Source organism: Chiroxiphia lanceolata, chromosome 3 (genome assembly GCF_009829145.1).
Source record: "Chiroxiphia lanceolata isolate bChiLan1 chromosome 3, bChiLan1.pri, whole genome shotgun sequence".
NCBI lineage: Eukaryota > Metazoa > Chordata > Aves > Passeriformes > Pipridae > Chiroxiphia > Chiroxiphia lanceolata.
In genome coordinates, this window is record NC_045639.1 from 19,548,191 (window position 1) to 19,562,787 (window position 14,597).

Consider the following 14,597-nt stretch of genomic DNA (forward strand, 5'->3'; position numbering starts at 1 on the left):
CTGAATGAGATGTAAAACCAGATACACACCATTTGTGGTTGTAGAGGTCACACGGGACCTTTTGCAAGACTAAGGATTAAGGTCTCAGAATGCCAGCCAAGTCCCACTCTGGTAGTTGAATATTGCCTATCTAAATTTTACAACAGTTTGATTTGGAAGACTTCACTTCCCCTTCCTCAAACACAGCTGTGTAGTGCTGCTGGTGCAGAATGTCTGCAGCTTTCCACTTGAGAGAGTGTTTCTGCACCGCACGTACTATCCCATGAACATATGGCCTGTGAAGCACTTGGAGTGTACTCCTGATGACATTTGCTACTAAATGCATTATGGGCATTGTTTATGTGTACATACACATAAGTATATACACAGACATATTCTTCTACATATTTTTCTGTTGGCTCATCTATTCAGCTTGTTCACGTATGGATGAATTTAAGATATCCTCATTGGGCCAAAACATGCTTTTAGCCAGAAAGGTTTTTTTAAATATATAAAGTATGTAAGAATATTTGCCACCAGAATTTATTACATAATAACACAAAAACTAGCAGTGAATGCCCCAGCTATGTTTTTAATCCTTTCTCTCTTTCGACAAATAGTTGGTATTGCCAGGAATAGCAGGGTATTAGTGAGTGTTAAATCATGATAATAAGCAATATCACCACAGGGCTTGAGCATTAAATGCATGAGGTACTAATCAGTCCCCAAGCACTGCAGAGTGAGCTGAGAACAGGATTATAAATTGTAAGTCAATTGACTAGTCTTTAGTGGATCTAACTGTGGTCTGGACAGAACACATTTAAAGTGGTTCACATATGTGCTAATGACAATTACGATAAACTTCGGAGTAACAGTTTTCATCGCTAAGGCTCCACAGTGCTTTACTTTTCACGCTACAGTGTTGCTGACACACATCCATCCCTGCAGCAGATGACAGAAAATGAACAACATAAAACCCAGCAGCGAATGAACGTGAAACTTTGGCCCATGACACTGGAACAGGCTTGTGGGCTCATGGAAACCAACGGTGGAGTTTTAATTTTCACATGAGTTCTGAGTTCTAAGGGCAAAACTTAAAGTCCCCTGTTCAATAAACTGCCTAGTAGTAATACAGAGCTACCACAGAAGGATAGAGAAGTTGCTCTGCTCTGCCAATATTCAAATCTTATGGTTCCAGGATGTCTGTTCAGACATCAGGTTTAGACCACTGAAATTATTCTTTCTGGCAATAACTATGCTGAGCTGTAACAGGCAGCTCAGGGGCTGAATAATTAAACTGTGGCATCGATATCTTACCCTGTGTCACGCTAGAAAAATCTCGGTTCAAGTAAAACATACTTATTGCAGCAAGCCTTTTTTTTCCAGAGGGTCATTATACTACAGGCAATGGATATAAGGGAAAGACACCACTCTAGAAAGTCAGAACCTTTGGGAATGAATTAAGCTTCTTTTTGCTAGCATACCCCAACAGTGAAATTAATTCATTCCTATTCTCATCTAGGAAGTATTTCAAGATGGTTCGTCATTATAATATTGATTTTTTTTTTTAAGAAATGTCATATAATAAAAATGTACACACTTCTGTGAAATTATATATAAATCCAAGCAAAAACTCTTTGAACTTCAGTCACTATTTAACAAGTCTTCATTTCTTGCACATAATACTCTTGGTTTTCCTTTTCTATTCTGTGCCTTTTGCTTTTTTTCCTCAGTCATTCAATGTTCTACAATAACATATATTTTTCAGATCTCCCTCTTTTCAGATTTTGGCCTGCTGACATCCTGGTTTATTACATAGCTTTTAGAATGCATTTCAAGGAACAGATATTCTAAGTTTTGCTGGTGGTAGAACCCTTCCTTCATCCAAGTGCCCTCCAAATTACTTTATGTATTTAATGGAAAGATTCTAAAATAATGTGTCAGTGGTTATGTTGAAAAGTGCCTGAAAAGACTTTATCTGACTTTATTATAAAATGCTGTGCAGCTTTATCTGCATTTATGTTATCATATAAAGTATGTTCATGATGACAATCAGCAAAGCTAATAATAAATAACAACCTGATAATATATGAGAATCAAGAGCTTAGGGAAAAATCAATCACATCTTAGCAGTTATTTAATAGTAGGTGAATTTGTTAGTCTAGTATACTGAATTATATAACAGAAAAAATTATATTACACAAATATATATTCTCTAATATATTATAGCACATAATTTGTTATATTCTTATATGTATGACAGTATTTCCTAGTGTATGCTTTAAATAATATGTTCTTTCTTGTTTTCCTTTGGGAATGAATATCTACAACTTCTACTAATACCATGGTACTTCTAAAAAGGAACATAAAATGAATACAGTAAAGACACCTCTCCCTGAATTAAGTTTCTTTCTGTACTCTGCCTGAGAATTGACTTCCTATTCCATATTTTGGATAATATGAACCTTCTCATATACTTATAGCATGTTACCTGAAACAATGAGACTCTTTCCTCTAGAGAGAATAATGACTTTTACTTCTCACAGTTTAAATAGGTACTTTAGCAACTACAATGGCATCACTACTATAGAAATTCATCATTTTATAACTCACTTCTAAGTTCTTAATTGAATTGCATAACATTTTTAGGCCACTATACACTTTTCTTTTTATGTCTTGAAACTGGTTGAAGAAATTGATCAATGTACAAATTATTCACATTTGATTAGCTACTTTGTGTCTGCTAGTAATGGGGAGCCTTAAAGTACTTGTTTTCTACAAATACTCCAAAGCTCACTATGTATTCATGTAAACATCTATGCATTTTGGAATTTTCATGAACTTTGAATATGGAGTCTGTGACATGCCGTCTGCTATACCACTGCTTAAAAAGTTCCAGGCATCCAGTCAACAAGCAGAAATAATACCTCAGGACATAGTATACAGGACATATCGCAAATAGAGTTTGGAAGCTGCCTGAAAATGGGTTTGAGTAATTGCAAACCAGAAATCCGCTTGAAAAAACCAGGGACAGATCATTCCCAACCCTTTCCAAAATGGTCAAAATACATTATATCTTCAGTTTCACAATGGCAATTTAAACATTTGTACTGGTTATGAAGCTGATGTCTATTTTCATCTTCCCAATGGAAAATAATTGTATGGTTAGTGACCTGTGCTGCATCAAGGAGAATTCTGAATGTTGTGCTTTCTTGCAGTGCTTTATTCTCTAAATAAACCAGTAAAACTGTATGTGTTTAATCACCAGTACTGCTTGAGAAAATAGTCCACGATGGCATTTGCTCAGAAGACAAATCCGCATACTCTGAGCCCTCTAGACAAATGAGTGGTAACTTCCTTTGTTGTTACAAATGCTGGTGAGTCCAGTAGATTGTGCGTGGTTGCGAAGCAAAAGAACACCCGTATTGCTTAAGGCATCATCCTTAAATTCCCATGTAATCACTTAGTATTAAAAATGGCTTTGTCCTAACGCTTGATGGCTCTTACTGAGTGAGAGCTGTGCATGCCTGGCACCTGCTAAGTGAAAATGCATTCCACATAAAATTGTCCAGACTCCCTACCCCATGTTCTGTTACCTTTTATCTCTTCAAAGATGGTCTGTTCCAGTTTTATATTCCTTACCCAGGACTTTCATTCTAAACGCATTGGTACCTTCATCTCTCCTCACATCCACCTTTCCTCATTCACAGTCTCTCTTGCAGTCTACATCTTTTGATAGCCAATCCCATTTATCCCATTGCAGCTCTCTGGGATTGACTGTGCAATGGCTTTTTATTGTTCTCTGTCCTCAGAACCATAGAAATCTGAGATGGAAAAGGCTGATGAGGTCATCTTGTCCATACCCCTTGCCAACACTGAATTGTTTCCTACAGTCTAATTTTAAAATTACTCATTCAGCTGGGCTTCCACCTCTTCTCTTAGAAGATTATTCCACAGTATTAGGCTGGGTATCACGCCATTAGGAAGTTTTTCCTGACGGTTATCTTGAATTTTCCTTCCCGTGCTTTTGTTCCATAGTCCACAGCTACGTCCCATTAGGCCACTCCAAACAATATGTTTCACTCTTTTAGAACAGCCTTCAAAACCACCTATCACTCCATATTAAAAAACTTTATTAGATACTGTCAGATACTATTTGTTGATATGTTTCTCACCCACAACACTGTATGGTGACATATCTGATTGTTTTTTTTTCCTTTTTCTCTGCAAGGAAAGCAACAGAAGGAACAGAAAGCTGGAGTTCTGTTCCAGCTCATATGATGACAGGTCCCATATGAGGATAAGAACTCCGTATGAGAATAGGAATTTCTATTCCATAACCCTCCTTCATTAAAATTCATGCTGCCTTTAAAATTTTGACAGTGTGAATTAATTCTACTTACACCTTTCACACATCCAGGTGAAATGCTGATATCCTCCACCAAAAATGAACTTTTGGGAAAATCCTGAATACAGACGTACATACTGCTTTGAATTAGAAAGACTTTGAATTATGTTAGTAATCACCTCTGAACATGCATTTGAAGGAGCTGAGCCTCTCGCCTTTTCATACCCAATTCTCAAGCATATTTTAGCCGTGATTTTTCAGAGGACCCTGTGCTTCTTTGGATATTTAAATGAATGGGCCACACTGTAAAATGACCTCAACCATTTGGGCTGATGTTGTACAGAAGAACAACCCTTTATTTAGAGACCTAGAAAATGTTTTGAAAATCTGACTTACACAGTGGAAACAATGCTCTTGAAAATTTGACCATGATAAGTTTTGAGTATTTGTTCCCCCATTGTGTCTGCTGAGTAGTTCTGGACATGAATGAACTAGTACATGATTTTTAAGACATCTGGAGTTCACCTTTGTGTCTGTTTGTCAGCTTTTGTCAGCCTGATATGGACTGACATGGACCAGCATGGCCTCAGAGAGGTTAATGTGCCTGATGCCTACAGCTATATAAAAAGATAGCATAGGAATTGAGGGTACATGTTGGCAAAAACAATCACCTGCTGTTCACAATAATTTGAGAATCTCTCAGATTCTTTTAACCAAATAAATATTTTTAGGAAGAGCTTTTCTTAACCAGTTCTAAATCTGACAATTATCTTGGTAGGTTTGGCTCCACAAAGTCCTGTGGAGCATCAGTGATCTGGTCAGAATAGAAATAGACTGGCCATGAATAGTTTCTGTAGGAGGTAAATGAGAGGGATGATTTAGATGAGCTCACCACTTAAGAAGCATATGGGTCGACTGGGAAGTACATATGCAGTATGGGCATGGCTCACTGGGACACAATTACAGCAGGATATAAGATGTGGCAAGTGGAAGTACAGTTATACCAGAACTATGAGGTAGTGGTGTTTCTCTCCCTTCACGAAAAGCTCTGCGTTTTGAAGTCAGCATTCACTGTTCTGTTTGAGATTCATACACTCCACTGCATGTTAGAGCCCTGACTCTGTTTTCTCAATCACTACTTCTGCAGCTCACAGAAGGTTATTTTTGGCATTCCCTCTCTTGTCCCTTTCTCTGCACTCTTACTCTCACTGCAGCTGTAATTGTTCTTGGAGGAATCAGAACTCTGAACTCTGCACCCAGGTTGCTTGCAGTTCCTCTCTTTTCAAGTGGGATTATCCAGGTTCTGTGATTTCCCCCTGTTTTGCTCTCTGGATTGTTCAGGAATGGTGTATTTATCCTGAGTGGAGCAAGGTGTCCCTCTGACACTCAGCGGGGAGATGGTTTCCCTCCTTCCACTCCCAGACGTAGAAGTTGTTGTTGTCCGGCTTTATGTTCTCTCTCTCTATTGTATACCAAGCTGCTATACTGGGAGAACTCACCCTTTAAAAAGAGTGTTGTACTATACATTGTTCATCATTATCTGCCCATGGATTTCATTGTTAGAGAACAATGCAACATTCTCCGTGGGTACTTCTGTAAAAAAAGGGACCATCTCTTAGAAATATGAAAATTTTTTCTTTCCCTGAATAAAAGAAATAAATTCATAGTAAGGCCCATGATGATGTTCTTCCTAAAAAAAAAAAAATTTTTCTTCCTCCCTCCACAGTATTTCTGGACACTTGCCTTAGATGGCCTAATGTTGACTGATAAGCATTGTAGAAGATCCCACAAATATTTCCAGAATTCATTCATGCCGTTGGTTGGTGGCATTTATTTTGCTTCTGTCTTAGCTTGCTGTTTTCAGTAAAACTATCTTTTTTTGCCTTTTTTAACATCTCCTCTGAGCATCAAGTGATTATATTTAAGTTAGTATTTCTTAAATATGTAGATTCTTTCATTTATTCTTCCTTTTTCCCTTGACCACCTCCCAGAATAAAATTGTTCTTGTCTTTTCTTTCTCCCATCCTGTTTCAGAATTACTGGCCTATATTGTAAGAATGTGGTGCTGAAAGAAGAGGGGAAATGCATTAACAAATGTGTTCTGTCACATATTTGCTATGGACACTTTGTTTTTCCAGCTTGACTGGAGTAACTCTTGGCTCATGCAAAGGTATCTTAAAAACACAAAGTGAAGTCAAGCAGTTTGGGGGAAAGAAGACGAGCAGTGAGGACCTATATTCTAATTCAACTTAGTTGCCTTAGTTGCGCTAGTCAAAATCAGATAACTTCCTTTTCTCTTTATGTTTTCATCTTCGAAATAGATATTTCTTACCTCCTTAGAGGAAGAGTAACTGATAGGTGGCTAGCCAGGAGTTAGTCAGGAAGCACTGCAAGTGTTGGGATTCACTAGCTAAAGCAGAAATGCTGGAAATCATGTTCATTACACCAAGACAACACTTTTAATGCTGTTCACAGCTGTGAAGATGGAGCTGAGCTTTACTCCTGAGCCAGCATCTGCTGAATCACCAACAGCTTATATATTTGTATAAGGTCAGTTAAGGCTGGAAAGTTCTCTGTAGATACATTTTGGCAACAGCTTTCCTCAGGGTCCCTGATTGCCTTTTGCTTAATGGTGGAAAGAGCTCTGTTATGCTTGGAGAAGATTATTTCATATGGGATAGCTATGAGGGCTTTCAGAGAGAGATGTGAGCTTGTCCTGACTATTCTTCTGAGCGCTAGGAAAGCTCATCATTGCAAACCTCCATGTACTCTGTCTGTCTGCAGGGCTTGTGGGCTCTGTACCAATGGGATTTATAGGGTCTGAGTTGCCTTCAAATGGAGGCAGAGTGGAAGAGGTCACGTCAGCTCAGAGCGTTTGCAGAGACTGCCTACCTTGACTTTCTTATGGCCACACCTCAGATTTTAAGGCTGATCCTGCTCAGACGCCCTCCAGAGTGTTTCACAAGTGACTGATGTCTGACAGTGTCCCTGCTTTTTGGATGACTAAGGAGAAGTACTTGAAAAGGGTTGGGTTTTTGGAAAGGACTGAACATCTGCATTCAGGCTCACAGCCTATTCCATCTGTTTGAAGCTGGAATGCATAAAATCATTTCCATTCTTGAGGAAAAGCCATTCTGATGGGGTTGGGTTGATGCTGGATAGCTGTATGTACTTCAGAAACAAAATGAAGGGAAAAGGCAGTGTATCAGATTCGATGCAGGCATCCCAGCAGCATCTCTTAAATGTCCCTGACCAGGACACACAAACTCACAACCTAGTCCCTATCTTGGTGCTGCCAGAAGTCTCACTGTACCCTTCAGGCACAGAGCACAGCTCTGGGTTATTGCTTCTGCAGACTCAAGCACTTTTCTTTTTGAAATATTTATTTACTGATTTATTGCCTGATGCCCACCTACTGAATTCCCAGGCTTTGGTTTCCGTGTTTCCTCTCCCTGTCAGGGAATCCAGTAGTAATTTTTACAGCAGGCCCATGGCCTGGATCATAAGCTGGGCTGTCTGTGCCAATGCAGTTGCAACACTTTTTCACAGTAAAACATTTAACGGGTCCGAGTTAGATGTGAACCCTTATGGAGTGTTACTTTGGAACACATTTCCTATATTTTTGTTCATGTTAGTAGTTTCTCATGTTTCTTTTGCATGTCTAGCATTATAAGGCTACACTAAGATTAATGCAAGATACTGGAGTAAAGATTAAATACTGATTTTTAAGACACATGAACAATCTGGCTTGGTGCCAGTCACAAGGATAATGAAGTTGTTACAACTTCTGACAAAGCCAGAGGTTTAGGAAGGAACTGGGGACATGATAGGACGTGTGTACATGTGGATTTTAAGAACATGGAGGGAGTGTGGGAATTAGAGTGGTTGTTTTGGGGACCTGCAAGGGCAGCCATAGAGGATATGAGAACGGAGCTGAGGTTATCACAGCAGGGGATATCGGAGGAAAACCCACAGGAAACAAGGTTTCATTAGCTCTGCTTCTTGCAGAACAACTTGTTTTAATTAAGCTTCCCTTCCATTTCTAAAGGGAAAGTGGAGGAAGAATGAGAAAAGGAAAGGGAAAAACCTGAAAAAATAAAATAAACCCCATGAAACAACATTTTCAAAGATTCTGAGTTCTTTTCTTATTCTTTTTGTGGGCCTTTTTTTTTTTTTGGTCAACTACAGTACTACTCCCTTTCACCCTAAGAATGTCATTAATTACTTAAATATTCTTTTTCTACTAAAACATTTTTGGAAAGCCATCTCTTTAACCTACTTGTTACTCCTTCTTGTCATAGGTAGGCATTTTTTAATGAAGGTGTTTGCAGTAGAAACTCATGGTCATGTCTGATAAGGAAGAAGTCTAGAGGTAAAACCTTTTGCCTTTTGAACTCTGAGGATTTTCCTATCTACCTCTGGGGCTAGGATTTCAGTCTACATCTGTAAGAAAGTAGCTCTTTCACAGTATCTTTCTTAAGAAATTTATCTCATAGCATTACATGGCGATGAAACTCTTCCATTCCACATTATTATTTTGTCTTTGGATGTGGAAGATTGTGCTACTGGGAGGTGGACAAGTCTGGATCACTGAAATCAATGAAGGGTCTGGTCCACTGGAAACACGGGCACTATGTTTGAACACTTTATAGTGCCCACCAATGTCAGGGGTAGACATCTGGAAGTGGCTGTGACAGCTCCTGGCCAGTACACACCAAAACTGGCTGGGCCTCTTGGAAGCCAGGGTGGTGACAACCACCAGCATGGGGATGGGATACTTGTGACATGCTGAACTTCTACCCTGCTTTGCAGGGCTTCATTGCATTGCAATAATATTGACTCAGAAAGAAAAAGGATTTTTTTGTCTTGCATGATTTCAGTTGCTCTGCTTGTACTTGCCTTGTTCAGGGCTTGATTAAATGTGCTGTAGCAGAGCTGCAGCCCCATGGTTGGTCTGAGACTGTTGAAACTTTGGCACTGCAGCAGCGTTAGGAAAGGCAGAGATTTCCTTGGTTTAAAAGTGGTTAGACAAGGTTACCATAATCATACCTGCACATGACTTGGAGTTACTTGGTTCAGAGGCATAGTTAGCAGAAAAGTGAACAACAGAAAACTAAAAAGTCTGTTCTTGTTTATCAAGTAACATTTGCCTTGTTCAAGAGAACTAGAGGAAAAAGCAAGCAAGAAAGCAAGCAAAAAAACCAAAAGAAAGTAAGCAAAAGCAGCAAAGGAAGAAAAAGAAAATGAACTAAGAAGGAAACAAGCAAGGAAGCAAGAAAGAAGGCTAGAAAAAGAAGGAAAGAAGAAAAAAAATTGCTTTGTACAATAAGGAGCAACAAAATCCTAAAATATATAATAAACCCACATGGAAAAAGAATATAGTTGATTTCCTGCATTTCTCTGAGTTATGTTTCAGTAAATGCATAGCACACATACTGTGTTTAAAGCAGATTTGACAACATATAAAACATTAAAAATATTATGACATTGGCCAATATTTATGATGTATATTTCCACACATAAAATATATTGTGTCATGTCATGGATTTTAAAAAACATGGAAGTTGGCCATGTCATAATATTTTAGAGCTTTTTAATACACTGTCAGAGCTATTTTAAATATACGTGCTCAGCATTTTATGAAACTTCCAACACATGGACATACGGAAAATATATACTGAGTTCACGGGAGACCAGCATTTCAAATGTAAAGTTTAGCTAATACACATTCTCTAACACAAAAAACCCTTTTCTCTTTGGTATATTTCTTAAGCTTTAATGTATTCACCTTATTGTATTTTGTATGGATTTACGTCAGTGGTGCTCATCATTTAGCAAATGAGAGTTGCCTTTGACCTGATCATGCAGGTTTAATGTAGGTGAAATTCTCACTGAAGTGTTGCAGAATGGGACCATTAGGCAACTCACAGCTACAGAAAGCCTCACAAAAAGAAGTAACGTTCAGCTGACAAAACCTGTTCAGTTTTACTAATTATTTGCATTTCCCACTGGAATATTTCTGTGCTAGACCTCAAAGCACACTATCAGCATGGCTCAGGGACATTCAGAAATCCCTTTTGGAAGAGGCTGAGGACAGGTTGGGCTAAAATGGGTTAGGTATTTTATGTATGTGAAAGCTGGAAGGTTAAAGGAGTTGAAAGGTTAAAGCATTTGCTGAGGATCAGAGGGAAGTTTTGGAAACAAGAACTTGATTTTCAGTCCTGGGACTTAGCAACAAGACTCCCCTTGGCTTTCAAAATGTCTTGAGGAATGATGGCAACAGTTCTGCTGGCAGATATTAGGATGAAATTCTTTCTTTAGGAACGGTGAGGCACAGGAGCAGGTTGCCCAGAGAAGTTGTGGATACCCAATTCCTAGAAATATTCAAGGCCAGGTTGGATGGGGTTCTGAGCAACCTGATCTACTGAAAAGTAGATCTCTGCACTTGGCAGGGGGGGTTGGAACTAGATGGTCTTTGAGGTCCCAATGAACCCAAACCCTTCTATGATTTACTCTAAGCTGTGTTATTAAAGTCTGTATTTTCAAATACTACTGCAACCTCAATATGAATATAGCTACCTTTTTCTTATCTTTTAACTTCTTCCTTTTATTTTCCCTCCAATTGCAAACTCTACTGTTGGAGCCTTTGCATGATATGTGATACAACCTCCATGTGGTACCACGGAGTGTTATCATGTCTTAAAAAGAATGTTTAGTTTGCTTGCACACACATGGTACTGGGGATAATTTTTTAAAAATTTCTTACTTTATACATCAGCAGAAAGTGACTGGAGACAAGTAAATGCTTCCAAGGACACTACATAACTTAGCTCAAGGTCTTTAGAGGGAACTGAGAAGCAGCAGATATGCCACTTATAATCTATATGGCATCACCAAACACTACAGGATAATTATAATTATAGGTATCACTGTGAATAAGGATCATTGGAGAGAAGCCTGTGTTTGCTTCATACGATATAGACCTACCTATGCTGCTGTGGGACTGTGTGAACTGCTCTAATTAGCTACTTAAATGTTACTTCTCTTTTTGACTCCTGAATGTTGGTATGGCAATTCCTTCAGCTAAATATGTGTCTAATTGAAAGAGTAGCAGCGCATTAAAAATAAAAATTAGTTTAGAGAGTATTTAAGAAAACCATCTAAGCTCTGTGAATAAGGTTGTCCCACTGCCTCGGTTAGATTGGATGCAGGTTTTTTTAAAATCTTTTGATGGCTGATAGGAAAAGTTATTTCAGCACTTCCAGGAACACTGGGATTTTCTAGGCTTCACCCAACTGGTTAAATTTAGACTTACATTATTTGTTTGACTGATTTATCTGAAATATTTTAAACGGTAGCATAAAGACATTGATTCTTCAGAGCAAGTTATTGCTTTCACATATGCTTCATGTTGAGCTTCGGGATTTAGTAGAGTATTTGCTATTGAGGGGACTGGAGAAGGCAAGGAAACATTTGGGCAGTATATGCACCGTGGTCTTTCCCTCCTGCTTGGGTATTTGTCATTCACTCAGTGTCTTTTCCAAGATTTTACCTTGAAATGCGGTATCGTTATATAGGAAAACAACAACTTCTGGAAAGTCCTAGATGGTCAAGATAAACACAGGAACATAAAAGATCCTTAGTTTCTTAGGAGCTAAGAGGACCATATTTGTCTCCTGCTGAGAAAAGTGGGAGCAAGAAAACGACCATGACAGTGAAACATATTGCCAAGTAAGGAAAACAATTTGAAAACATGGTACGTATTTGCAATTAAAAACAAAGACTCCAATTCTTTCCCTCCATGGACAAATCTTGGTTAGAGACAGAAATGCAGAGTGAGTACTTTCCTTATTTCTTGGGAAAACATGCCCAACACTGACAAGTGAAAAGTAGGAGTTTTGCATGTCTTGATATCCAGATGCCAGTCTCAAGCCCCATTTGTTACAGTAGTAACATTAAGGGTAAATTTAAAACTTAACACACTATAGTCAAAGTTAAAGCAACAGAGAAAAGTACAAAACATTAAGTTCTTTGTATGGGGAGATGTCATTAAGTGAACTATGTCCAGCAGTTTAGGGGAAGCAACAAGACCATCACGATATGTTTTGAAATGTATACAGCAGAAGCGTGCTTGCTCTGGGTTCAGGAACTGTCCTGTTCAGCTCTTCCTTAGGAGAGAGCTGTATTTGCCTTTACCCAGCAGACTGACTGCAATATGCTTTCTCTATGTTAAGTAAAAGTCAAGAGAGATTATAGAAAGTGAACAACATAGACCCAAGGAGTTCAAACAAAAAATGGAATTTAAGAGGAATTCTGGCTCCAGTTAGATGGTCAGTCAGCACGACAATGCTCAGTTTTGCTGCTTTATAGGGTATATTTTTCCCTAAGACCTTCAAAGACTATGCTGGGTCTAAGACACAAACCACTCTGTAGAAACACTGTTAACGTTCTTCACTGTTGATATGACCCCCTGTAAGAAAGAAAAAGGATGCTGAGGATGTGTGTGCTGTACAGCAGGATCTGATCTTGCAATCTCCCCCATCCAGACTGATCCCACTAGTTCTCCAGGTGGTCTTCCTTTGGGTGTAGGAGCAATGAGCTCCTGACAAGATTAAAAACAGACTGCTGCATTTGAGGAACACGTCACTCAACTTCCATAGCAACCAAAATCCTTTACTTCTTCGGTGATGAGCAGAGGGGAGAGCCCATTCTGCACAGATCCTGTGTTGCAGTACTTCTGCTCAGCCCACATCACTAACACCTTCTTGAATGTTATTTCTTACTTGGAAGAGTCAGCAGGTTTAGGTCTGAGAGGATCTGGCCATTAGCAGAAATGTTCAGCAACACCATGGAAAGGACATGAAACACCTGGCACAGTCCCAGATACACACAGCCTGGAACATTTAATGGCACTCAAGGGATAAAATGACCAAACTGTAAACTTCTCTTCCCCCACCCTCCTTCCTTTTTTATTTTTCATAAATGCACTTTTGAACATACAGTGCATAGATGCTTTCTTTCTACCTTCCTTTGTCTCTCTGTTTCTTACTTGTGACTCCTTGGGGGCCAGTTGAAAAAAAAAATGTTCTGCACCATTTACTGAGGTTTTTTGGCAGTATTTTTCTAGGAAAGACTGAGGAATGTGTTGTTTCTACATCAATTCACCCACAGGTCACTCCTTGTGCACTGCACACACTTCAAGGATTAAAACCAGCAGGATTCCCAGTTTGTTTGCTCTGAAAAGACTGCATGCACATTTTCTGCCCACGTATTTATCACACACATTCACATAAAGACACATACACAAACTCCTTGGTAAGAATGCCTGGTGACATGCCTGCTAAGGTCAATGCACTATCACTGACATCATGCAAAGTTTAGATTAATGGTAAACAAGTAGCTGACACCAAAGGCAAACAGAGGGTTTTCTATTTCCCTAGGAACAAGGGAGAAGTGTAGCTGGAAATTTCAGAGTGTGAAGGTTACTGATTGAATACGGTTTACATATTATATATGTATAAAAATATATAATATATTAAATAAATAAATAAATATATAACACTACTTTCTTGTCTTTAGGTCTGGTCAACATTAGGAAACATGTAAGTTGTTAGGAAGGTGATGAAGAAGAATACCAAAACATGAAGGTTGTTGGTGCGTATTGTAAATATGTCAGGACTCAACTGTATTTCCATCTGATGGCGCTGAGAAATTGTTTCTGATGGAGCAGAATGTATGGGAATAATGTGATTTCATTAATCTAACAATTTATGTGTTTGCATTTTTTTGGGTTAACTTTAAAATTTGTCATAAAATGAATACTTTACAGTGGTAGTCCCAGTAACACTTCTGTATATTGTCCTTTGCGTTTTTGTTGGCTTGCTGACATCAGCGTTTTAATACTTAATATCCTGTGAACATTTCTATGTTTTATAGTTCTGTATGTACTGGAATAAAGAGGGAGGAGAGGACATAGGCTCTCTAATAAGGAAACACACATTATTCTTTACTGATATGTTTTTGTTCTCTGCTAATCATTTTTTTCCTTTTCACATAACCCTGAGGAAGAACTGCTGTTGGAACAGAAAAGGGCAGATGGTAATGTGTATGTGAAGTGTGGTTGTAATTATGTTATTACCTAGGCTCTGCATAAGGCTTGTTTATGTGAAAGGAGGAGATTAATTCCTTTGGGTTACTACAGAAAAGTCCCAGGCCTGTAACTGATTTCTCCGGAGAGCTACTGAATTCTTCAGCTCTATCCCTTTGCTAG